This window comes from Nicotiana tabacum, chromosome 22 (genome assembly GCF_000715075.1).
Source record: "Nicotiana tabacum cultivar K326 chromosome 22, ASM71507v2, whole genome shotgun sequence".
In the NCBI taxonomy this organism is placed as follows: Eukaryota; Viridiplantae; Streptophyta; class Magnoliopsida; order Solanales; family Solanaceae; genus Nicotiana; species Nicotiana tabacum.
Genome location: NC_134101.1, coordinates 221,907,729 through 221,933,451, shown reverse-complemented (window position 1 = coordinate 221,933,451; position 25,723 = coordinate 221,907,729). Strand labels below are relative to the sequence as shown.

At 36.0% G+C, this 25,723-nt stretch overlaps 1 long non-coding RNA gene across 8 annotated transcripts; it reads right to left on the bottom strand.

Moving 5' to 3' along the window:
- Positions 1-1,236: 1,236 nt before the first annotated feature.
- Positions 1,237-24,575, bottom strand: LOC107829963 (uncharacterized). 8 transcript variants are annotated; one of them, XR_012705038.1, is made up of 6 exons: positions 24,410-24,570; positions 22,606-22,868; positions 21,981-22,286; positions 3,126-4,383; positions 2,542-2,688; positions 1,237-1,469 (listed from the first exon to the last, which is right to left on the bottom strand). It is a non-coding gene; the product is annotated as an uncharacterized LOC107829963 (long non-coding RNA). The 8 variants fall into 8 exon arrangements; XR_012705036.1 differs by having other exon boundaries at positions 2,430-2,688; positions 24,410-24,569; XR_012705039.1 differs by lacking the exon at positions 1,237-1,469 and having other exon boundaries at positions 1,994-2,688; positions 21,981-22,063; positions 22,224-22,286; positions 24,410-24,575.
- Positions 24,576-25,723: the final 1,148 nt, after the last annotated feature.

The window sequence follows — 25,723 nt, the reverse complement described above, 5'->3', positions numbered from 1 at the left end:
TTTCACTAAAAAGGCTCTAACTCCAACATACGAACTCGAAATTCGATGATTCTTGTTCCTATGAGTCACAAATAATAATACGAACATAGCCCTTCAGTCGAAACTCAATTCGGAGCTCATTTGCTCAGTTCAATACCCATTTCGCTCGTTAAACAATTAACTCATGTTTCGTGTCAAAAACCCAATCGCGACTTGATGAAATTAGACCAAATTTTCCAGATCACTCCTATATTTCATTATTTAAATTCTGGAAATCTAGAAATAGAATTTCGATCTCTAGAACTAAAAATAGACTTTTGGATCATTACAACGGCAAAAATCTTCCAAAAACTCTTCCAAAATTTATCCGAGCCTCATGGGACCTCGACCAAATATGCCAACATAATTCATAACATTATTCAAACCTCTTCCAATCATCAAAACACCTCAAACAACATCAAATTACCCAAAACACATCGAATTCAAGCCTAATTTTCTAAAAACTTCCGAAATACACTTTCGATCAAAAACCCGACCAAACCACGTCCGAATGACCTGAAATTTTGCACACATATCCCAAATCACTTAACGAAGCTACATCAACTCTCGGAATTCTATTCTGACTCTCTAATCAAAATTTCACCTATCAACCGGAATTCGCCAAAATACTAACTTCGCCAATTCAACCCAAATCCTTCCACGGACTTTCAAAATGCATTCCGATCGCGCTCCTAAGTCATAAATCATCCTCCAAAGCTAACTGAATCATCGGGATTCAAATCTGAGCCCTCTAACACATAAGTCAACGTCCGGTTGACTTTTCCAAAACAAACCTTCCTTAAAGAGACTAAGTGTCTCATTTCCTACTAAAACCAATCCAAATCAACTCGTTCACACCCAACACTGATAATGAAGCATAAAGAAATAGGAAATGGGGGGAAACGGAGCGGTAACTCACGAGACGACGGGTCGGGTCGTCACATATACACTGAACAATCAAGTATAGCACAAATGAAATCTTAGTGCTTGTGGTATAATCTCTCAACATCTCTCTAATAAAAGTGACAAAAGGAGGTAATGCACTTGCAACGAATATAAGAGCGACAATTTTTTTCCTCTTGCTCAATGAGTTGAATATTTATCACAAATAGAAATTATAAAAATTACATATTCTTTTTGAGAGTGTTAATTAAAGAATGATATACTAAATTGATTTTAAAAAAAAGAGGACGGTACACCTTTGTTTGGATCATGGGATGATTATAAGCTTTTCATAACACCTTCCTCACTGCAGTACTAATTCGAGTTTGTTTCAATTGCAATATATATGAATTTTCTTTGAACAAAAGTTACAAGACTTCATCGTTTTCTTGTCATACTTTTTATAAATTCTTTATAGTCTGAGGACTATTCCCCATTTGGCCATGTCTTACATTAGCAACTGTTATTGTTGCTTTGGAGGGTTATTATTTGAATGTTCAGCTATAACCCTGCATAAAAATAATAGTTGTATTATTAGTAAGTTGCAGTAGCATCATACATGCAAGACTACAATATGCTTTATATCCATCTCGAAATATCAAGCAGAAAACCAAGAGATCTTCTATACATCAATATTGAGTGCAGAACATTCAACTCCAAAATTAATAAGATAGAGAAAAATTAGTAGGAAGGAGTTCTCAATCAGCATATCCAATTTAGGAAAAACCTTATCAGAATATTAAAGGTGTACCTTTTGTACTTGAATAAACTTATCAAGTACTGTACAAATTGGATAAAAACTTAAATAAAGCAAAGGAATCACGAAGCTAAAAGATATCATACTCGGGTTTTTTTCCCTTGAAATCCTCTAAACTTTTAGGTTCAACTCATTTTTAACATGGAACTAATATAGATCTTATATATAAAATGGAGCTACAAATAATTTTTCTCACTCGCTATGAACAGAGCACAAGTTCGACAGAGGTCTAAAAGTATGCCAAGTAAACTAACATAAAACCTATGAGATGTATGATTAGAGAGAAACTTCCATGCCATTAAATAGATGACTAAAAGTAGACATATTAACAATGTCACTACATACTGCCAAAATAAACTCGAAACACCTTGAACAAAATCATGTACAGAGGAAATCCAAATAAAATGGCTGGTTATTTGATGATGGTGACATAACTTGAGAAATAGACTGAAAAATATATTTTGCTACATGTCTACAAAGGCTTCTATACTGCTTCTGCAGATCATAAGAAACAAATTCCTTCTCCCACTCTAAGTATCTGATCACATCTTTGAAACCCGATTTGGATCCTTTCTCACCCACCCCTCTCCCCTCCCCGCCACTTCGTCTCTTTCTTTCAATTTTTTCTTTATTCATCCAATTTCTCTATAATTAGTCACTACTTGAATTTTTGCCTTAAGAAAGAAAGGGAAAGAGGACTATAATTCTTAACTGGCGGTGCTTTCAATCTTTTCAATCTTTTCAGTCTGTCTCTTGCAAATAACACTGTCAAGAAAATATTGGAAAGCCAAATGGGAAGGAAGAAGAAGATATAAAAGTTTCACTTGAATCTATATGGTTGGACTCATATTGTGCCAAAAGCTAATTCCACTTTCAAGATAAACACTGTGAAATCAAATAGAATGGGAAAAGGCAATGCTCAAAGTTTTTCATCGGAGTCCACATGCTTGGACTCTTTACTCTGCCAAAACCTGATATAAAAAGTAAAAAAAAAATATTAATACAGAGACACATGAAATAAACACCGATCAAGTCTGAAAAAGTTGTACCAATCTGAATAGCATAATAATGATCGTGTCAAATTCTAATACGCATAAACCACATTCCTATAAAGTAACGCAACTTAAACTATAAATACAAAGAATAAATAATCAAAGAGAAAAGGCATAGAGTGACACCAGACCAAAGAAAGTTCTGAAAATGCAGAATCATACCAAAGATGGAAGCTAGAATATTGTTCTTTTTCAGAATACCTAAAAAGCAAGAAACTCTGTAAAGATATCTCAGGAAAGATCCATTCACAAATATGTAATGATTGACATGTATAAATATTTTAATGCTAACAAAGAAATGCAAGAAGCAGCAAAAAAATATATACCAACCAATAGAGAAAACAAAAAGCTATTACCAAGTGTCGTTTACCAGACTCTCATGCCCCTTTGATCATGTTGGGAAGTGATGAAAAACTGAAACTTCTAAAATCCCTATATTACAACCAAAACCTCAAAAGTCAAGCAATAGACTTGAACTACAAAAGAACATATTAAAAACTAATCAAAATAATGGGAAATAAAAACGAATAAATATGGAAGTAATTATGTTATGAATGAGTTTAAGTGGAGGAAAGAACGTACGTATATTACTTATTTAGATTGGACACAACTATTTAGAGAAGTCATATCAAATTAGTTTTTCTTCTTTTAAATAATAAATTAATACATCCTAAAAATAGAACAAAGACAAATATTTGAGAATAAAATAAATAGAGATCTTGCCTTAGAAGAGGTGTCACGTCACCTCTCTCTCTCTATATATATATATATATGAGAGAGAGAGAGAGATGGGAAAGACTTCAAAAGTTGGAAAATAAGCACATAATGTATTTTCATTTGAAGAGCACATAAATTTGTATATACAACCAACATATAAACCATAAGAAAAAGTTATGAAATTTGGCAAGTAAAGTTTCAAGCTTTTCAATCACAATTGTCAAAATTCAGCCACGAAAAAAGTTAAAACACTTATTTCGGGTATCCTAATTGACTTAATACGTATGGTTAGCTACATGATACTAATATAATCCAAAACAAAAAAATTATATCAATTTTTATGGAATTAACCAAATGAAGGGCAAACTCAATGAGCAGGGCACCTGTCTACCTTTTGCTTTCGTTGAAAAACTTTGACACAAATCAATATCATTTCTCATTTACCACTAAAGAAAATAAAAGAACATGGGCAAAAAGAATCAACAAATTAATGTGTTTGTCTATTTTTCATCTAAAAATCCATATTGATTGGATATAATTAAGTGCTAACGATTATGTAAAGAAACATATTATAAATTTACTGAGATGGTACAAACGTCGGGTGTGAATATATTTTAACAATAAAATATTTATTATTAAGATAGCTAATATTGGTCTAGAAACTTAACAAATTCGTAAGTTTATGTTAGGGTCTCAATGAAAACATTCAGATAGTAGGCACAGTAATTAAGTAGAAGTAGATCTTGATATAAAAAGTAACTTAGAAGAGAAAGGGAGAAGAAAGATATTACCAATAAATGATAATAGTGGTTGATCTTTTCCTGGAATAGGACGAGTCTCTCTCATTTTATGGTCGAATCAGCAAGAAAGTGAAGCCAAGTTACCAAAATTTTGAAGCTTTGGTGAGGACATATACCGGAAACACAATTCAATATCAAGAGAGCAGAAAGTAAAAGAATATCAGATTTGAAAGAGACATTTCGGGTCAGAAATTTTAGAAGAAATTAACTTTTTATATTTGATAGATTTTAAAAAAACAAAAAAGCTACCATGCTTTTTTTTTCTTCTTCTTCTTAATTTACTAACTTAAATGGGAACTTTTGAATTCTGATTCAGATGACGGGTGCTGCAATTCTGACAGTGAGGTAGATGGATTTCCAGAGACTGAAGTCAAAAGAAAAGGGTCGTTCGAACTTAGAAGAAAGAAATATATGAAACAAAACAGAAACAACCTTTTTTTCTTCATAGTAGAGAGAGAAGAGGGATCAGCGTTTTGAATTATCGTAAGGAAGAAGAAAGACCTTGTTAAAAATTGTAAGGTTACGACTGGCGGTGAAAAGAAGAGGAAACGTTTGGGGTTTTCTAGTTTCTAATAAATTAACCGTGGTTTTTGTCTTAGGTAAATGAGAATAAATTAGAGAAAACTCCAAAAAATTGTGAAAAAGACAAAGACAATCCCTATTCATCAAGGCCTGCCACGTCACCAGGTCAATGACCCTCAATTATATATATATATATATAGATTGTGTTTTAGGTTGGGGAAAGAGTTGGTTTTTGAAGAAAAATTTCAAAATGAAAAATCATGATTTGAGGGACCAAATGGTATCGGAATTGGATAAATTTTGTATGGTTGAACTTATTTTGGAATGGGTGATCGAATTTTGTAAAATTTGATGGGTTCCGATGTGCGGGCCCGGGGGTTGGTTTTTGGGTCGATTTTTATATTTTGTAAATATTGAAACTTTATTATTCGAAATAGTTCCTCATTCGATTTATGTGTGTTTTGGAGTTGTTATAGTTGGATTTGAGCTGTCCGGAGGTCTTTTCGTCAGAGAAGTCCATTTTAGAGTACTGAGTTGTCGTCTATCTTGCTTAGCCTTGTGTGGGGGACTTCCCCTTAGGATTGAGTCTTCTATGTTGATTGTAATCCGTGTACGTATGGTTGAACTTATTTTGGAATGGGTGATCGAATTTTGTAAAATTTGATGGGTTCCGATGTGCGGGCCCGAGGGTTGGTTTTTGGGTCGATTTTTATATTTTGTAAATATTGAAACTTTATTATTCGGAATAGTTCCTCATTCGATTTATGTGTGTTTTGGAGTTGTTATAGTTGGATTTGAGCTGTCCGGAGGTCTTTTCGTCAGAGAAGTCCATTTTAGAGTACTGAGTTGTCGTCTATCTTGCTTAGCCTTGTGTGGGGGACTTCCCCTTAGGATTGAGTCTTCTATGTTGATTGTAATCCGTGTACGCAAGGTGATGAGTGCGTACTCAGACTTAATTGTGGATACCTGGCCTTTTAGGGTTCTTAGGTTCTTATATTCACTACGTATGAAGTTATTCTTAATATGACTGAGTTCCTGCTTATTGGTTTCGTCTCTACATGCTTAGTTGGAATTATTTGCTTTATGATTTAATCTTATTGCCTAATTGTCATCCTATTTGATTTAACTGAAGAACTTCGTCTCTCTTATCATCATGCTACCTTTTCATAAATGCCTGTGTTATTGAGGGTTATTGTCATCCCTCCTTTTAGGGTTCTTAGGTTCTTATATTCACTACGTATGGAGTTATTCTTAATATGACTGAGTTCCTTGCTTATTGGTTTCGTCTCTACATGCTTAGTTGGAATTATTTGCTTCATGATTTAATCTTATTGCCTAATTGTCATCCTATTTGATTTAACTGAAGAACTTCGTCTCTCTTATCATCATGCTACCTTTCCATAAATGCCTGTGTTATTGAGGGTTATTGTCACCCCTCCTATAATCGCCTAGTCTTAAGTGCAGCTAAGATCATCTTCCCTTAATTGAAATTATCGAACATTCTCGTAACTTCCCAACCTTAAACGGAGTTTAGATGACCTATATATCCTTGTCGACTTGCTTTTATTTAGGACTACTAGACTCGTGTTGTCTTCCTTGTACTGATTTGTTTATTTTGGGATCGTCACTACATGTTAGTTTTTCCTTTCGTTGAACTGTTCCCTTTATGCCTTTAATTTTTCTTACTGTGGCTATTCTTGTGAACTGGTTATACCGATTCCTTGCGATTTGAAGTTTTGGAGTGGATTCACTCGCTATATTTTGTATTATTGTCACTATTGTTGTTGTGCTGGTTGTGTTGGTGCACGAGGTCTCTGCCGTGCGGTTATGTTGTGTTGTGCACGAGGTCTCTGCCGTGCGGATTGTTGTTGAGGGGTTGCACGAGGTTTTTTCCATGCTATTGTTACTATTGATATATTGTACATGCGGCGTGACAAGGAAGGATATGTATATATGCTTATATGTGGGTTGCGCATGTGGCGAGACAGGGTGGGAACATTATGATGTAGGTGTGGCGAAACAAGGCGGGCACTTGTTATGTTATTATTTGCACACGTGGCGAGACAAGGTGGGCTATGTCAGGGATTGATTGTGAGGATTTGTGATGGCCTGGGGGCATTCTTGTTGTATAATATTGTGTTATGAGATTCTGGTTTTTGGGAATTGTTGTTAGCTTCGAGAGTTGTTATTGTATGCGCCGAGCGGCACCTTAAACACTGTTTCATTTTATTATTTCGGTTTTTAATTATTTCTTCCGCAATTATTGTTTATATTCCGCATTGTTAAAAGCTTACCTAGTCGTAGAGACTAGGTGCCGTCACGATGGTTCACGGAGGGCGAACCGGGGTCATGACAAGGAGTCAGCCATTGGCTTCAGCGCCAGCTACTTCATCACCACCCACCCACCTAGCTAAGGGGTTAGTCAGCTAGGGGTTGCCCTAGAGGGGGAGGTCGATCAGGTGGCGGTCAGGCCCGTTTCTATGCACTTCAGCTAGACCCGATGCTATTGCTTCCGATGCTGTTATTACAGGTATTGTCTCAGTCTGGCACAGAGATGCTTCTGTATTATTTGATCCCGGTTCCACCTTTTCTTATGTGTCATCATACTTTGCTCATTATTGGGATACATCCCGTAAGTCTCTTGTCACCTATTCATCTATCTACTCCGGTGGGCAATACTGTTGTTGTAGACCATGTGTATCGGTCGTGTGTGGTGACTATTGGGGGTCTGGAGACCCGAGAGGATCTATTATTGTTATGTATGGTGGATTTCAATGTTATTTTGGGCATGAATTGGCTATCTCTGTGTCGTGTTATTCTGGACTGTCATGTTAAGACAATGACATTGGCTATGTGTGCCACAGATTGAGTGGCGAGGTTTGACTAATTATGTTCCCAGTAGGGTAATCTCATTTTTGAAGGCCCAGCGTATGGTTGGGAAAGGTTGTCTTTTGTATCTAGCCTTTGTGAGGGATGTCGGTGCAGAGACTCCCAATACTGATTCTGTTCCAGTTGTGAGGGATTTTTCCGCATACCTGATGGGCATGCCACCGAACAGGGATATTGACTTTGGTATTGACCTAGTGCCGAGCACTCAGCCCATTTCTAATCCGATGTATCGTATGGCACCAGCGGAGCTGAAGGACTTAAAGGAGCAACTTCAGGAACTCCTTGACATTCGGCCTAGTGTGTCACCTTGGGGTGTGCCGGTTCTATAACCAACTACATTGATTATAGGCAGTTGAACAAAGTGACAGTTAAGAACAAGTATCTTTTGCCTCGCATTGATGATTTACTCGACTAGCTTCAGGGAGCGAGAGTGTTCTCCAAGAGTAATCTCCGTTCAGGTTATCACCAGCTGAAGAGCAGGTACTCGGATATTCTTAAGACAACTTTCAGAACCCGAATGGTCATTATGAGTTCTTGGTGATGCCTTTTGGGCTGACCAATGCCCCAGCAGCGTTCATGCATTTGATGAACAGTGTGTTCCGCATAGTCATAGTCTTCATTGATGATATTCTGGTGTATTCGCATAGTCAGGAGGAGCACGCGGAGCATTAGAGAGTTGTGTTGCAGAGATTGAGAGAGGAGAAGCTTTATGCAAAGTTCTCCAAGTGTGAGTTTTGTCTCAGTTCAGTGGCTTTCTTGGGGCACGTGGTGTCCGGTGAGGGTATTCAGGTTGATCCAAAGAAGATTGAGGCGGTTCAAAGTTAGCCCAGACCGTCCTTAGCCACAGAGATTCGAAGCTTTATTGGTTTGGCAGGCTATTATCACCGGTTTGTTCAGGGATTCTCATCTATCGCATCGCCCTTGACCAAGTTGACTTAGAAGGGTGTTTCATTTGTATGGTCGGATGAGTGTGAGTAGAACTTTCAGAAGCTCAAGACAGCCTTGACCACTGCTCTAGTGTTAGTTTTGTCATCAGCTTCAAGTTCATATACCGTGTATTGTGATGCTTCGAGAGTTGGTATTGGGTGTGCATATGCAGGAGGGTAGAGTTATTGCTTATGCTTCTCGTCAGTTGAAGCCCCATGAGAAGAACTACCTCGTTCATGATTCGGAGTTGCTGTCATAGTTCACGCGTTGAAGATTTGGAGGCTAATATGGTGTGTCTTATGAGGTGTTTACTGATCATCGTAGTCTCCAGCACTTGTTCAAGCAGAAGGATCTCAATTTGAGGCAGCGGAGGTGCTTGGAGTTGCTAAACGATTATGTTATTACTATATTGTACCATCCGGGGAAGGCCAATGTGGTGGCTGATACTTTGAGCCGAAAGACGGTGAGTATGGGGAAACCTTTTGCAGTTGATGTTCAGGCCTTGGCTAATCGATTCGTGAGGTTAGATATTTCGAAGCCCAGTCGGGTATTGGCTTGTGTGAATTCTCGGTCATCCTTATATGATCACATCAAAGAGCGCCAGTATGATGATCCGCATTTGTTTGTCCTTAAGGACAGGGTTCAGCACGATGATGCCAAAGACGTGACTATTGGTGATGATGGGGTGTTGAGGATGCAGGGCCGAATTTGTGTGTCCAATGTGGATGGGCTTCGGGAGTTGATTCTGGAGGAGGCCCATAGCTTGCGGTATTCCATTTATCCCGGTGTAGCGAAGATGTATGAGGATCTGAGACAACATTATTGGTGGAGGAGAATGGAAAAAGACATTGTGGGATTTGTAGCTCGGTGTCTCAACTGTCAGCAGGTGAAATATAAGCATCAGAGATCGGGTGGCTTGCTTCAACAGATGGATATTCCAGAGTGGAAGTGGGAGAGAATCACTATGGACTTTGTAGTTGGACTTCCACGGACTTTGAAGAAGTTCGATGCTATTTGGGTGATTGTGGATCGGTTGACCAAGTCCTGTGTGTACCTATTCTTCAAAGCGGTTGGCAGAGATCTATATCCGGGAGATTGTTCGTTTGCATGGTGTCCCAGTTTCCATCATTGCAGTTTTGGAGGACTGTGCAGCGAGAGTTGGGTACTCAGGTTGAGTTGAGCACAACTTTTCACCCTCAGACGGAGGGGCAATCCGAGCGCACTATTCAGATATTAGAGGACATGTTGTGTTCTTGTGTCATTAATTTAGGAGGGTTATGGGATCAGTTTCTACTGCTTGCAGAGTTTACTTATAACAACAGCTACCAATCGAGTATTTAGATGGCTCCATATGAGGCTTTGTATGGGAGGCGATATAGATCTTCAGTTGGTTGGTTCGAGCCGGGTGAGACTAGGCTATTGGGGACAGACTTGGTACAAGATGCTTTAGAAAAGGTGAAGGTAAATTCAGGAGAGGCTTTGTACAGCGCAGTCAAGACAAAAGAGTTATGCTGACAGGAAGGTTCGGGATGTGTCCTACATGGTTGGTGAGAAGGTTCTGTTGAAGGTTTCACCCATGAAGGGTGTTATGAGATTTGGGAAGAAGGGTAAATTGATTCCTCGGTTCATTGGGCCTTTTGAGGTGCATCGGAGGATTAGGGAGGTGGCTTATGAGCTTGCTTTGTCACCCAGCTTGTCGAGTGTGCATTCGGTATTTCATGAGTCTATGCTCTGGAAGTATATTGGGGATCCGTCTCATGTTCTGGAAATCAGCACGATCCAGTTGGATGGTGATTTGACTTATGATGTGGAGCCAGCAACTATTTTGGGGCGTCAGGTTCGAAAGTTGAGATCAAAGGATATAGCTTTAGTGAAAGTGCAGTGGAGAGGTCGACCCGTGGAGGAGGCTACCTGGGAGACCGAGTGGGAGATGCAGAGCAGATATCCTCACTTGTTTGAGGCTTCAGGTATGTTTCTTGACTCGTTCGAGTACAAACGTTTGTTTAAGAGTTGAAGCTTCAGGTATGTTTCTTGACTCGTTCGAGGACGAACGTTTGTTTAAGAGGGGGAGGATGTGACGACCCGGCCAGTCGTCTCATGAGTTACCGCTCCATTTTCCCCATTTCTGCTTCTTATAGCTTTGTCTATCGGTTCTATGTGTGATCGGTTGGTTGGCTCGGGTTCAGAGAGGTTTTGGTAAGGTTTGAGACAATTAGCCTCTTTTGAGGAAGCTTAAGTTGGAAAAGTCAACAAGATGTGAGTTCCGATGGTTCGGATAGCTTCGGGGGTGATTTGGGACCTAGGAGAGTGACGGAAATGAGTTTTGGAGGTCCGGAGTAGATTTAGGTTTGAATTGGCAAAATTGGTATTTTGGCGTTTTTCGGTTGATAGGTGAGATTTTGATATAGGGGTCGGAATGGAATTCCGAAAGTTGCAGTAGTTCCGTTGTGTCATTTAGGATGTGTGTGAAAAATTTCAGGTCATTCAGACGTGGTTTGGTAGACTTTTTTATCAAAAGAGATATTTGGAAGATTTTGGAAGCTTAGGCTTGAATCCGATGTGTTTTGGGTGATTCGATGTTGCTTGAGGTGTTTTGAAGATTGGTACAAGTTTGAATGGTGGTATGTGACTTATTTGTGCTTTTGGTTGAGGTCTTGGGGGCCTCGGGGTGATTTCGGATGGTTGGCGGAAGATTGGAGTTGGGACGCAGCTGAAGTTTTCCCATTGTTGTCAAAACCGCACCTGCGGTCCCCCACGCAGGAGCGAAGGTGGAGTCGCAGAACCGGAAGAGCCTAGGAAGGCAGAACCCGCAGAAGCGGTTGTGGGACCGCACATGCGATGGCGTAGGTGCGGAATGTGCATCGCAAATGCGGAAGCTGAGGAATAAGCGAAAACAGCAGAAGCGGTTTGTGGACCACAAAAGCGGAACCGCAGAAGCGATTAAAGGGCCGCAGGTGCGGAATCCTTAGGCCAGAAGGTATAAAATGTTTCCTTCGCGAATTTTGGCTAAGTTCTCCATTTTTGAAGTCGGGAAGCGAGCTAGGGCAGTGAATTCAAGGGTAAATTGAAGAGAATCAGTTGGGTAAGTTCCCTAAGCTTCATTACTTGAGTTTATGATCATATTTCCATTGGTTAATCATGGTATTAGTGGAGGGAGATTAAGGGTTAAAATTGGGAAAACTACGGCTTGGTATTGGAGACTTAGACTTGAGGATTTGAGAGGTCATTTATGGTCGGATTTCGGGACTTTTGATATGTATGAACTCGTGGGGAGGTGAGGAATCTATTGATGTAAATTTTATCGAATTCCGAGACGTGGGCCTTAGGCGAGTTTTGGTAATTTCGGGATTTGTGTTGTAAATTGATTATTTTCGCATGGGCTTCGTTCCCTTAGCGTATTTTGACGTCGTCATTCTAATGTTTGATAGATTTGACGCGAGTTGAGGCCGATTCGAGGGGCAAAGGTGTCGCGGGCTAGAGTTTGGACCGGATTGAGGTGAGTAATGATTTTAAATGTTGTCCTGAGGGTATGAAACCCCGGATTGCACATCATTTGCTATATTGAGGTGACGCACACGCTCGATGACGAGCGTGGGGTCGGACACCGTTGGGGATTGTGATTTAGTCAATCCTGAATGACTGTTTTATCGCGTATTTGATTGAAAACTAATTGTTATCATCATGTTTTGGCCATATTTAGGCCCCATGCCAACTATTTGGACCCTTAGAGGATTTTTACAGATATTTCCTCACTATTTTGACTTTATACTTGTACTCAATTATGCTATATTCTACGGTTTTCTTCTCAACCATGTTTACTCTGCTAACACTTAAAATGATATTTTGGGTTGAGCATCATGTTTTATTGTTTGCCCGAGTGGCTTGTGAGATTCCGACTAAGTGAGGCTGATGGCCTATGTTGTGAGGAAACACTGATTATGATTATGAGGTTCGGCCTAAGATTTTGAACGCCACGAGGTGGCTTGTTATGAGGCCGAGAGCCTATGTGATTACGCTACTAGATGGCTTGATATTGCGCTTGAGCCGTAAGGGGCCCCTCCAGGAGTTTGCACACCCCTAGTGAGTGCGGGTACCCATTGTGATATGAGATAGAGCCCGAGGGGCTGATTCTATTGGTATTGTGCCCGAGGGGCGATTCGTTATGTGTTTACCTTTTTTTGTTGCCTGCCTTTTACTTGATTAACTATTTTAAAAGGCATGTTTTAAAAAGCTTAAACTGAACTTAAGTGACTTTACATAACGAACCGTGGTTAAAGTCTTAATATTTATCATTATAATTGCTTAAAATGAATTGGAAGTGTGTCGGCTGGCCTAGTCTTCACGAGAGGCGCCATCACGACAGATTCAGGACCATTTTCGATCATCTCCTCTATCTCGAGAGGCCCCATTGCGGACATCATATTTTGGATGTAGTCAGGATCTTGAGCCTCCAGAAAAACAGTGGTCAACTCGTGGTTATTTAACTCTAGCCTTTTGCTCCCTCCATTTGATGGCATACTTCCTAAAGCTTTCAGTCGGTTTTTTCTTCATATTGGACAGGGAATTGCGATCTGGCGCAATATCAATATTGTACTGAAATTATTTGACAAATGCCTGGGCCATGTCGTCCCAAACATGCAGTGGAAGATATCTTGGTCAAACCATTCAGAGGCTACCCCCTCCCCACACCAGACTCTCACCAAAATAAATCAGTAATTCTTCTTTTCCTCCTACACCCCTCAGCTGTTTGCTATTCAAGCAACAGCTGCTTCTTTTCTTCTTTTCAAGTGGGCGATATGGTCTACGTGTCCATCATATTTCTCAAATTTCGGGGTCTTGAACCCTGGTGGCAAATGGATGTGAGGGAACATAAATAGATCACTGAATGAAACACTTTTGTGACCACCTAGTCGTTGTATGTTCTGCTCGAGAGAGAGCACTCGAGATCTGGGCAAAGTAGGTAAGATTGAGAGGAGGCAGCTAAAGCAAAAAGAACATAAAAAGAACAAGAGCAAGTTCCTGGCAAGGATGATAAACACACTTGAGGAAGTTTTGTGGATCGAAGGATGGTGACGTGGATGACTTGGAGCTCACAATTTCCAGTACCTCGAGCTCCGAGTGATGCAGATTTCAAGGAGCACCCTTCACTATATTACTTTGCTTTGTTTTGTTGTATCGAGGACAATGTAACACTTTATGTTGGAGGCAGCACATTTATCTGTGACACATGTATGTGGGTTACATCTTCAAGCGTGATTTTGTGAACTTGATAGGTTGATTATCTTTTGTAGTTAACTTTGATCATGTTACCAAAGATTTTACTTTTTTTTATTTTCGTTACTTGTTAATAGTATTAGATAACCTCCTTGATTTTTCTTTTTGTCGCGATTATTTTTTAAGGAAATAATATATTTTGAACCGTCACTTTTCTTTATGATAGATGGCATGACAACTTTCTTAAAGGAATTAGTCTTATTTAGTAATTCTCTTTTGGAAAAAAAAATTCTTTAGTTAGTTTAGTAGCTAGTAGTGAATAAAGTGGTTATTGGGCGTGATCTTTTCGTCCCTAAACCAACGTGTGGCTTGTTTTGGTACCAACACATTTACACTTTGGTATATGAATTGTTAGTAGTTTGAAACGAAAAATGATTGAAGTGATAATCTTTGTTGTAACTTTTAGGTTCTATTTTTAACTCTTTGATTCATCATCTAGTCTTTTAAGCTATATGTGACTTTTTGAATTTTTTTATATCAATTGGACTCTTGAGCTTAGGATATGCCATGAGTGGTGAGGATTTTTGTGAGTTTTTTTTACTTCTTTTGTGATACATGTATGTGGGTTACACCTTCGAGCGTGATTATTATGGATGTTGATTGTGTGAACTTGATAGATTGATTATCTTTTGTAGTTAACTTTGATCATGTTACCAAAGATTTTACTTTTTGTTATTTTCGTTACTTGTTAATAGTATTAGATAACCTCCTTGATTTTTCTTTTTGTCGCGATTATTTTTTAAGGAAATAATATATTTTGAACCGTGACTTTTCTTTATGATAGATGACATGACAACTTTCTTAAAGGAATTAGTCTTATTTAGTAATTCTCTTTTGGAAAAAAAATTCTTTAGTTAGTTTAGTAGCTAGTAGTGAATAAAGTGATTATTGGGCGTGATCTTTTCGTCCCTAAACCAACGTGTGGCTTGTTTTGGTACCAACACATTTACACTTTGGTATATGAATTGTTAGTAGTTTGAAACGAAAAATGATTGAAGTGATAATCTTTGTTGTAACTTTTAGGTTCTATTTTTAACTCTTTGATTCATCATTTAGTCTTTTAAGCTATATGTGACTTTTTGAATTTTTTTATATCAATTGGACACTTGAGCTTAGGATATGCCATGAGTGGTGAGGATTTTTGTGAGTTTTTTTACTTCTTTTGTGATACATGTATGTGGGTTACATCTTCGAGCGTGATTATTATGGATGTTGATTTTGTGAACTTGATAGATTGATTATCTTTTGTAGTTAACTTTGATCATGTTACCAAAGATTTTACTTTTTGTTATTTTCGTTACTTGTTAATAGTATTAGATAACCTCCTTGATTTTTCTTTTTGTCGCGATTATTTTTTAAGGAAATAATATATTTTGAACCGTGACTTTTCTTTATGATAGATGACATGACAACTTTCTTAAAGGAATTAGTCTTATTTAGTAATTCTCTTTTGGAAAAAAAATCTTTAGTTAGTTTAGTAGCTAGTAGTGAATAAAGTGATTATTGGGCGTGATATTTTCGTCGCTAAACCAGCATGTGGCTTGTTTTGGTACCAACACATTTACACTTTGGTATATGAATTGTTAGTAGTTTGAAACGAAAAATGATTGAAATGATAATCTTTGTTGTAACTTTTAGGTTCTATTTTTAACTCTTTGATTCATCATTTAGTCTTTTAAGCTATATGTGACTTTTTGAATTTTTTTATATCAATTGGAAACTTGAGCTTGGGATATGCCATGAGTGGTGAGGATTTTTGTGAGTTTTTTTTACTTCTTTTGTGATACATGTATGTGGCATCTTCGAGCGTGATTATTATGGATCTTGATTTTGTGAACTTGATAGATTGATTATCTTTTGTAGTTAACTTTGATCATGTTATCAAAGATTTTACTTTTTGTTATTTTCGTTACTTGTTAATAGTATTAGATAACCTCCTTGATTTTTCTTTTTGTCGCGATTATTTTTTAAGGAAATAATATATTTTGAACCGTGACTTTTCTTTATGATAGATGACATGACAACTTTCTTAAAGGAATTAGTCTTATTTAGTAATTCTCTTTTGGAAAAAAAATCTTTAGTTAGTTTAGTAGCTAGTAGTGAATAAAGTGATTATTGGGCGTGATATTTTCGTCCCTAAACCAGCATGTGGCTTGTTTTGGTACCAACACATTTACACTTTGGTATATGAATTGTTAGTAGTTTGAAACGAAAAATGATTGAAGTGATAATCTTTGTTGTAACTTTTAGGTTCTATTTTTAACTCTTTGATTCATCATTTAGTCTTTTAAGCTATATGTGACTTTTTGAATTTTTTTATATCAATTGGAAACTTGAGCTTGGGATATGCCATGAGTGGTGAGGATTTTTGTGAGTTTTTTTTTACTTCTTTTGTGATACATGTATGTAGCATATTCGAGCGTGATTATTATGGATCTTGATTTTGTGAACTTGATAGATTGATTATCTTTTGTAGTTAACTTTGATCATGTTACCAAAGATTTTACTTTTTGTTATTTTCGTTACTTGTTAATAGTATTAGATAACCTCCTTGATTTTTCTTTTTGTCGCGATTATTTTTTAAGGAAATAATATATTTTGAACCGTCACTTTTCTTTATGATAGATGACATGACAACTTTCTTAAAGAAATTAGTCTTATTTAGTAATTCTCTTTTGGAAAAAAAATTGTTTAGTTAGTTTAGTAGCTAGTAGTGAATAAAGTGGTTATTGGGCGTGATCTTTTCGTCCCTAAACCAACGTGTGGCTTGTTTTGGTACCAACACATTTACACTTTGGTATATGAATTGTTAGTAGTTTGAAACGAAAAATGATGGAAGTGATTATGTTGTAACTTTTAGGTTCTATTATTAACTCTTTGATTCATCATTTAGTCTTTTAAGCTATATGTGACTTTTTGAATTTTTTTATATCAATTGGACACTTGAGCTTAGGATATGCCATGAGTGGTGAGGATTATTGTGAGTTTTTTTACTTCTTTTGTGATACATGTATGTGGGTTACATCTTCGAGCGTGATTATTATGGATGTTGATTTTGTGAACTTGATAGATTAATTATCTTTTGTAGTTAACTTTGATCATGTTACCAAAGATTTTACTTTTTGTTATTTTCGTTACTTGTTAATAGTATTAGATAACCTCCTTGATTTTTCTTTATGTCGCGATTATTTTTAAAGGAAATAATATATTTTGAACCGTGACTTTTCTTTATGATAGATGGCATGACAACTTTCTTAAAGGAATTAGTCTTATTTAGTAATTCTCTTTTGGAAAAAAAATTCTTTAGTTAGTTTAGTAGCTAGTAGTGAATAAAGTGATTATTGGGCGTGATATTTTTGTCCCTAAACCAGCGTGTGGCTTGTTTTGGTACCAACACATTTACACTTTGGTATATGAATTGTTAGTAGTTTGAAACGAAAAATGATTGAAGTGATAATCTTTGTTGTAACTTTTAGGTTCTATTTTTAACTCTTTGATTCATCATTTAGTCTTTTAAGCTATATGTGACTTTTTAAATTTTTTATATCAATTGGACACTTGAGCTTAGGATATGCCATGAGTGGTGAGGATTTTTGTGAGTTTTTTTTACTTCTTTTGTGATACATGTATGTGGGTTACACCTTCGAGCGTGATTATTATGGATGTTGATTTTGTGAACTTGATAGATTGATTATCTTTTGTAGTTAACTTTGATCATGTTACCAAAGATTTTACTTTTTGTTATTTTCGTTACTTGTTAATAGTATTAGATAACCTCCTTGATTTTTCTTTTTGTCGCGATTATTTTTTAAGGAAATAATATATTTTGAACCGTGACTTTTCTTTATGATAGATGACATGACAACTTTCTTAAAGGAATTAGTCTTATTTAGTAATTCTCTTTTGGAAAAAAAATTCTTTAGTTAGTTTAGTAGCTAGTAGTGAATAAAGTGGTTATTGGGCGTGATATTTTCATCCCTAAACCAACGTGTGGCTTGTTTTGGTACCAACACATTTACACTTTGGTATATGATTGAAGTGATTGAAGTGATTGAACTGTTAGTAGTTTGAAACGAAAAATGATTGAAGTGATAATCTTTGTTGTAACTTTTAGGTTCTATTTTAACTTTTTGATTCATCTTTAGTCTTTTAAGCTATATGTGACTTTTTGAATTTTTTTATATCAATTGGACACTTGAGCTTGGGATATGCCATGAGTGGTGAGGATTTTTGTGAGTTTTTTTACTTCTTTTGTGATACATGTATGTGTGTTACATCTTCGAGCGTGATTATTATGGATGTTGATTTTGTGAACTTGATAGATTGATTATCTGTTGTAGTTAACTTTGATCATGTTACCAAAGATTTTACTTTTTGTTATTTTCGTTACTTGTTAATAGTATTAGATAACCTCCTTGATTTTTCTTTTTGTCGCGATTATTTTTTAAGGAAATAATATATTTTGAACCGTGAATTTTCTTTATGATAGATGGCATGACAACTTTCTTAAAGGAATTAGTCTTATTTAGTAATTCTCTTTTGGAAAAAAAATTCTTTAGTTAGTTTAGTAGCTAGTAGTGAATAAAGTGATTATTGGGCGAGATATTTTCGTCCCCAAACCAGCGTGTGGCTTGTTTTGGTACCAACACATTTACACTTTGGTATATGAATTGTTAGTAGTTTGAAACGAAAAATGATTGAAGTGATAATCTATGTTGTAACTTTTAGGTTCTATTATTAACTCTTTGATTCATCATTTAGTCTTTTAAGCTATATGTGACTTTTTGAATTTTTTTATATCAATTGGACACTTGAGCTTAGGATATGCCATGAGTGGTGAGGATTTTTGTGAGTTTTTTTACTTCTTTTGTGATACATGTATGTGGGTTACATCTTCGAGCGTGATTATTATGGATGTTGATTTTGTGAACTTGATAGATTAATTATCTTTTGTAGTTAACTTTGATCATGTTACCAAAGATTTTACTTTTTGTTATTTTCGTTACTTGTTAATAGTATTAGATAACCTCCTTGATTTTTCTTTATGTCGCGATTATTTTTAAAGAAATTATATATTTTGAACCGTGACTTTTCTTTATGATAGATGGCATGACAACTTTCTTAAAGGAATTAGTCTTATTTAGTAATTCTCTTTTGGAAAAAAAATTCTTTAGTTAGTTTAGTAGCTAGTAGTGAATAAAGTGATTATTGGGCGTGATCTTTTCGTCCCCAAACCAACATGTGGCTTGTTTTGGTACCAACACATTTACACTTTGGTATATGATTGAAGTGATTGAAGTGATTGAATTGTTAGTAGTTTGAAACGAAAAATGATTGAAGTGATAATCTATGTTGTAACTTTTAGGTTCTATTATTAACTCTTTGATTCATCATTTAGTCTTTTAAGCTATATGTGACTTTTTGAATTTTTTTATATCAATTGGACACTTGAGCTTAGGATATGCCATGAGTGGTGAGGATTTTTGTGAGTTTTCTTACTTCTTTTGTGATACATGTATGTGGGTTACATCTTCGAGCGTGATTATTATGGATGTTGATTTTGTGAACTTGATAGATTGATTATCTTTTGTAGTTAACTTTGATCATGTTACCAAAGATTTTACTTTTTGTTATTTTCGTTACTTGTTAATAGTATTAGATAACCTCCTTGATTTTTCTTTTGTCGCGATTATTTTTTAAGGAAATAATATATTTTGAACCGTGACTTTTCTTTATGATAGATGGCATGACAACTTTCTTAAAGGAATTAGTCTTATTTAGTAATTCTCTTTTGGAAAAAAAATTCTTTAGTTAGTTTAGTAGCTAGTAGTGAATAAAGTGGTTATTGGGCGTGATCTTTTCGTCCCCAAACCAACATGTGGCTTGTTTTGGTACCAACACATTTACACTTTGGTATATGATTGAAGTGATTGAAGTGATTGAACTGTTAGTAGTTTGAAACGAAAAATGATTGAAGTGATAATCTTTGTTGTAACTTTTAGGTTCTATTTTAACTTTTTGATTCATCTTTAGTCTTTTAAGCTATATGTGGCTTTTTGAATTTTTTTATATCAATTGGACACTTGAGCTTGGGATATGCCATGAGTGGTGAGGATTTTTGTGAGTTTTTTTACTTCTTTTGTGATACATGTATGTGTGTTACATCTTCGAGCGTGATTATTATGGATGTTGATTTTGTGAACTTGATAGATTGATTATCTTTTGTAGTTAACTTTGATCATGTTACCAAAGATTTTACTTTTTGTTATTTTCGTTACTTGTTAATAGTATTAGATAACCTCCTTGATTTTTCTTTTTGTCGCGATTATTTTTTAAGGAAATAATATATTTCGAACCGTGACTTTTCTTTATGATAGATGGCATGACAACTTTCTTAAAGGAATTAGTCTTATTTAGTAATTCTCTTTTGGAAAAAAAATTCTTTAGTTAGTTTAGTAGCTAGTAGTGAATAAAGTGGTTATTGGGCGTGATCTTTTCGTCCCTAAACCAACGTGTGGCTTGTTTTGGTACCAACACATTTACACTTTGGTATATGAATTGTTAGTAGTTTGAAACGAAAAATGATTGAAGTGATAATCTTTGTTGTAACTTTTAGGTTCTATTTTTAACTCTTTGATTCATCATTTAGTCTTTTAAGCTATATGTGACTTTTTGATTTTTTTTATATCAATTGGACACTTGAGCTTGGGATATGCCATGAGTGGTGAGGATTTTTGTGAGTTTTTTTACTTCTTTTGTGATACATGTATGTGGCATCTTCGAGCGTGATTATTATGGATCTTGATTTTGTGAACTTGATAGATTGATTATCTTTTGTAGTTAACTTTGATCATGTTACCAAAGATTTTACTTTTTGTTATTTTCGTTACTTGTTAATAGTATTAGATAACCTCCTTGATTTTTCTTTTTGTCGCGATTATTTTTTAAGGAAATAATATATTTTGAACCGTGACATTTCTTTATGATAGATGGCATGACAACTTTCTTAAAGGAATTAGTCTTATTTAGTAATTCTCTTTTGGAAAAAAAATTCTTTAGTTAGTTTAGTAGCTAGTAGTGAATAAAGTGGTTATTGGGCGTGATCTTTTCGTTCCTAAACCAACGTGTGGCTTGTTTTGGTACCAACACATTTACACTTTGGTATATGAATTGTTAGTAGTTTGAAACGAAAAATGATTGAAGTGATAATCTTTGTTGTAACTTTTAGGTTCTATTTTTAACTCTTTGATTCATCATTTAGTCTTTTAAGCTATATGTGACTTTTTGAATATTTTTATATCAATTGGACACTTGAGCTTAGGATATGCCATGAGTGGTGAGGATTTTTTTGAGTTTTTTTTACTTCTTTTGTGGTCTTACTTGCCCCAAGTGTGTTTCAAGGCGAAATTCTAGGTTGCACTTGGTTTGAAAAATAATTTTAGGCTTTTCTTGGATCGTTTGAGCTTTTTAATTGCCTACCCGCATACGTATTCCTTAGTTAACCCCTTTGAACCTTTAGCCTTTTTTTGTATATTACAAGCCATTTCCTGTTTGTTTTTATCCTCGTTTTATGCTCCTACCACCTTCTCTAGCACTTGAAGCTGCAGCTTAAGCTAAAAATATAAGTTTTGGGGGGAAGAGATGGGGAAATTGTGATGTGGGAGTTAATAAAGTTTTATGCCCCTATTTATTGGAATAAATTAACTAATTATGCTTCAAAAAGGTGTATATTCAAGACATAAAGTGTTGAGAAAGGTGAGAGATTGAAAAGCACCAAATACGAAGCCACGCAAGGCCTGGCGTAGCTACGCAACGGAGGAAGCAAGATGTGAGCACTAGGTGATCAAATAAAGGTTAATTACTAACTAGATGCTAATCGTAAATATTTAAAACCACAAAATAAGTAATTAGCAGGAAAATGCAAGATGCGAATTTCCTAAGGCATAAAAGAGCAAGTAGGCATGTAAACAAGTAGCAAGTCACATAAGCAGATAAAAAATATAAATGAGCAAGATTGAGACGACTAACCTCCACCCTAGAATCAAAATAAAATCTCACTATTTCTTTATATGTTTGATGTACCTCATGTGCCAATATAGAGAAATGCACAAGACAATCTTCATTGTCCTTGGGTTGTGTGCTTTATCGAACTCCATTGAAGGTATCTCACAAGAAAAAAAGAAAATTGGTTAGTATAAATGTGTGCCCCCTTAGAGGTGTAGCTTTGTGACAATTTTAGTTGCATGTCGTTAATCTTAGTGCATGATTATGATACGAGTTGAGATATGAATTGAGCTTAAAGAAAGATGTGAGGATTCATATTACCTATCCATTACCCTCGGTTGCAAACTAACGTGAGGTACAAATAACGCGCATAGTTTGACTAGCCTGTCAAAATAAAATTCAAGACTTCTAACCGTGATAAGTAATGAAAAAAGTTAAATGGCATTAAAAATCATTTGAACACTATCGTGAATTTTCCAGTTTCTTATAGTTAAACCACTTGAACTATAATGTGGCATTGGAAATAGTGTTCAAATATTGGAAATATAGATTCAGCAGGCTCGAGAAGAATGATAATTTCAGGAACCAAACAGTAGTCACAAATGTTCTAACACCCAAAGAACACAACACAGACATAGTATCACGTCCTGAATCCTGAATAGTGTAGTATAACAAAGTGTGAGAAGAAAGGGAAAAAAAATACCCTTTTGTGGCGTGAGTCGAGTATCGCATATTGAAGCCAAAATCAGGTCGGCCATGGCTGCAAAGCCGCTTGCATGATATCATTGGCCATCCAAGTTGCCTCGACAAGATGCGACTCTATTAGTTTTCGCATTCCACTAATTTTTAAAAAAATAAAATTATCATCATCACCTAAGATTTTCAGGGTGAAGGGTGACGGGATAAAAGGGGACAGTGGCCTTGCTTTCTCCGAACAACAAGATCTTTTTTAGGCTCCGTGGATAGCTGTGCCTCACAAAAGAAAAGAAATTGTTAATAAAAAATTATGCCAGATTAGAGGTGTGGCATTACGACACTTGTTAACTGCATAATCGCATAAGGCACATTTCAAGTGAGCTAAAACACATAAAGAAAATAAATTCCATCCCAACAGCCCCAAAAATTAAGAGATTTCCTCTATTCTTTAGAGTTTGGGTACAACAGCAGAAAATTAAGGAAAAACATGTGGCAGCTCCATGGCTTGCGAAAATCTTGCACAAAACTCCAATATTATTCAAATGTTCGCGTGAGGGTAGCCGGTCAAGATATATGTAATAGAATGCATTTACACATTTACAGATAAAAAACAATTCAAGCAAACAAGTGGAAAGACATGCCGACAATTAACACATACGTTCACATAGCGAAAAGTATCTTATAAATGGAAAGATTTAAAACAAAGACCGGCTAGCTATTTTCAACACAAAGTTTTACATTAATACCTCAAAATCCTTACTTCTCTTGAACACTAATTAGTATAGCAACAAACACATCAAGAAACTGAAATGAAGTAATTTAATCACACTGATTCAAGCCACTTAATTCATAATGCAAGCTCTCTATAGTCTTAAACCTACAGCATCGAATGTAAAATTTAGTAGATTTAAATGCTTTTGTTATGAACAGACCCTTTACTAATTATATTATTGGGCTAGAAGCTAAGGTATTTGGGTCAGTTGTTAAAACGAGGAAATACCAACAGATGATGTGGGATGCTGGTTGAGAAAAGCTATTAAAATACTGGTCGACTGAAGGTAATGTGAGAGTTATAAATAGCAGGAATTTGGAATGTTTCCTGGTTTATCCTTGTTTTCCCTAAAGATTGAGACAAAATCAGTTGTAATTCCCTCAGTCTGATCGAATGTCAGATTATTTTTACATTTGTTGAATATGGATCCATTAGTTGGTGCTTTCATTGTCCCTCCTCTACCACAACTGGGTGACTTCTTTTCCACCTCCTTCATACCCATTCCAACAGCCATCTTTTTAAGCCTCCACCTCCAACCCTGAACCCCACTTTTCCGCCTAGTTGTGACTCCATTATATTGGCGGAACTACCTGATGAGGAGAGTAATATGGAAGTTGCAGTTACAGTACATGTCTACTCAGACATGACCGCAGACCTGATGTTCGACGAAATGTCTCACTGCCTCTCCAAGGTGTTTGCTGCTCAACAACCCAACTACAGCAAAACTGAAAAGATTTAACACTTTTCACCATGGGATTGCCATTAAAACTACCACAAGGATCTACAAAATACACTACACCCATTCGCAATTGAATTAAATTTAACAAGAACAGCGAGCTTCATGCTAGAAACCATGTGTATTCTCATTTGCACCTACTAAACAACATTGTACAAATAGTGACGAAGCTTTTTAAACTAATGCTCGGATATAAACACAATTAATGGCTTGACATAGTCATATGCAACACAGAAATAGCACAGAAATAGCATACAAGAAAAATGAAAAACTTTATTCAGAACATGCACAACAAGCACTGACCCGAAGAAAAACTTAGCAAAGAAATACTTGAATTCGGATCCGAAAAAGTCACTGCAAATACAAGCGCAGTAGGATGGTGGCACACGATCTTAATTGAGGAAGATGGTCTGAAGGTGTTCTGTGTTTGTGCGGATGGAGCGTTTCTGTCCGAATTAGTTCATAAAAGGTGAGATATATATGTCAAAAGCGAAAGAGCCGTTGGAAAGTGTTCTGGGCTCTACTATCTTAATTTAAAATTATCATAATAATTAATTAAATAAAAATCATATGAGAAATAAATACTCCTTTTTCAAATGCTGAATATGCTCGAAATAAATTGCAACGGGAATGAATGAAGTTGCAAATTAGCATCAAAATATTTTTGATAAATGATGATTCAATAATTAAAGGAAATAAAAATGCTAAGATGATGATATTATAGTACAAGTGATGTGATTTAAAATATAAATAATGCTGAAAATTATAATAAAATATTATTATGACGATGTATATGCAATAGAAGCCCAAAAAATAAATAAGGATAAAATAGTAATACAATTGGGTTTCAACAACAATGGAAACTCATCAAGCTCGTTAAGTTGCAACATCATATTCTCACCAACCAAGTCCTTATCAAGATTTCGGCCGGCAACTGAAAAGCTTTCCTATAAACCAACTTATATTGTGATGAGTCTCCAATAGGAGTTTTGTATGCAGTACAATATTGTCACGATCCATTTTCTGAACAAGCCAGGACCGACACCCGATCAGTAAACATGACCGAGCGAACCATCTGCGCTTATCAGATCTATTATAACTTCAAAATTTATATGCCAGAAGGTAATACTGTAACCAAATACTTTTAATTAATTTAAATATCTAAAATAATCAAACTCCAAAACTTTATTTGTAGTAACCAATGAAATACTGCTAAGTTACTATCAAAAATATATGAATCTTAACCCACCAACTGTGTCTATGAAGCCTCTACTGATAAACTGACACACTACTTAGGATATGAGATTTCCTGGCCAGCTCTGTAAGTAAATAAAGAAATAGCTAAAGAATGACACCTCAAAGGCGTACTCCACGAATAAAAGCGGAGCTCACCAATAGCACTAGAAGAGAGGAAAGTCCTAACTCGTAGCCTGCTCACCTGCAAAAATGGTTCTTACGTTGTGCCGCAGACCAACATAGGTTCCCAAAAGAGAACATAGTACCATCCATTGTACTCAATGAGTCTCAACGCTAGGGAATGAAACTTTAATAATATATACATTACGAGCGAAGATTCTAAATGCATGTAAAACATAAAGCTTATAAGAACAATTCTAA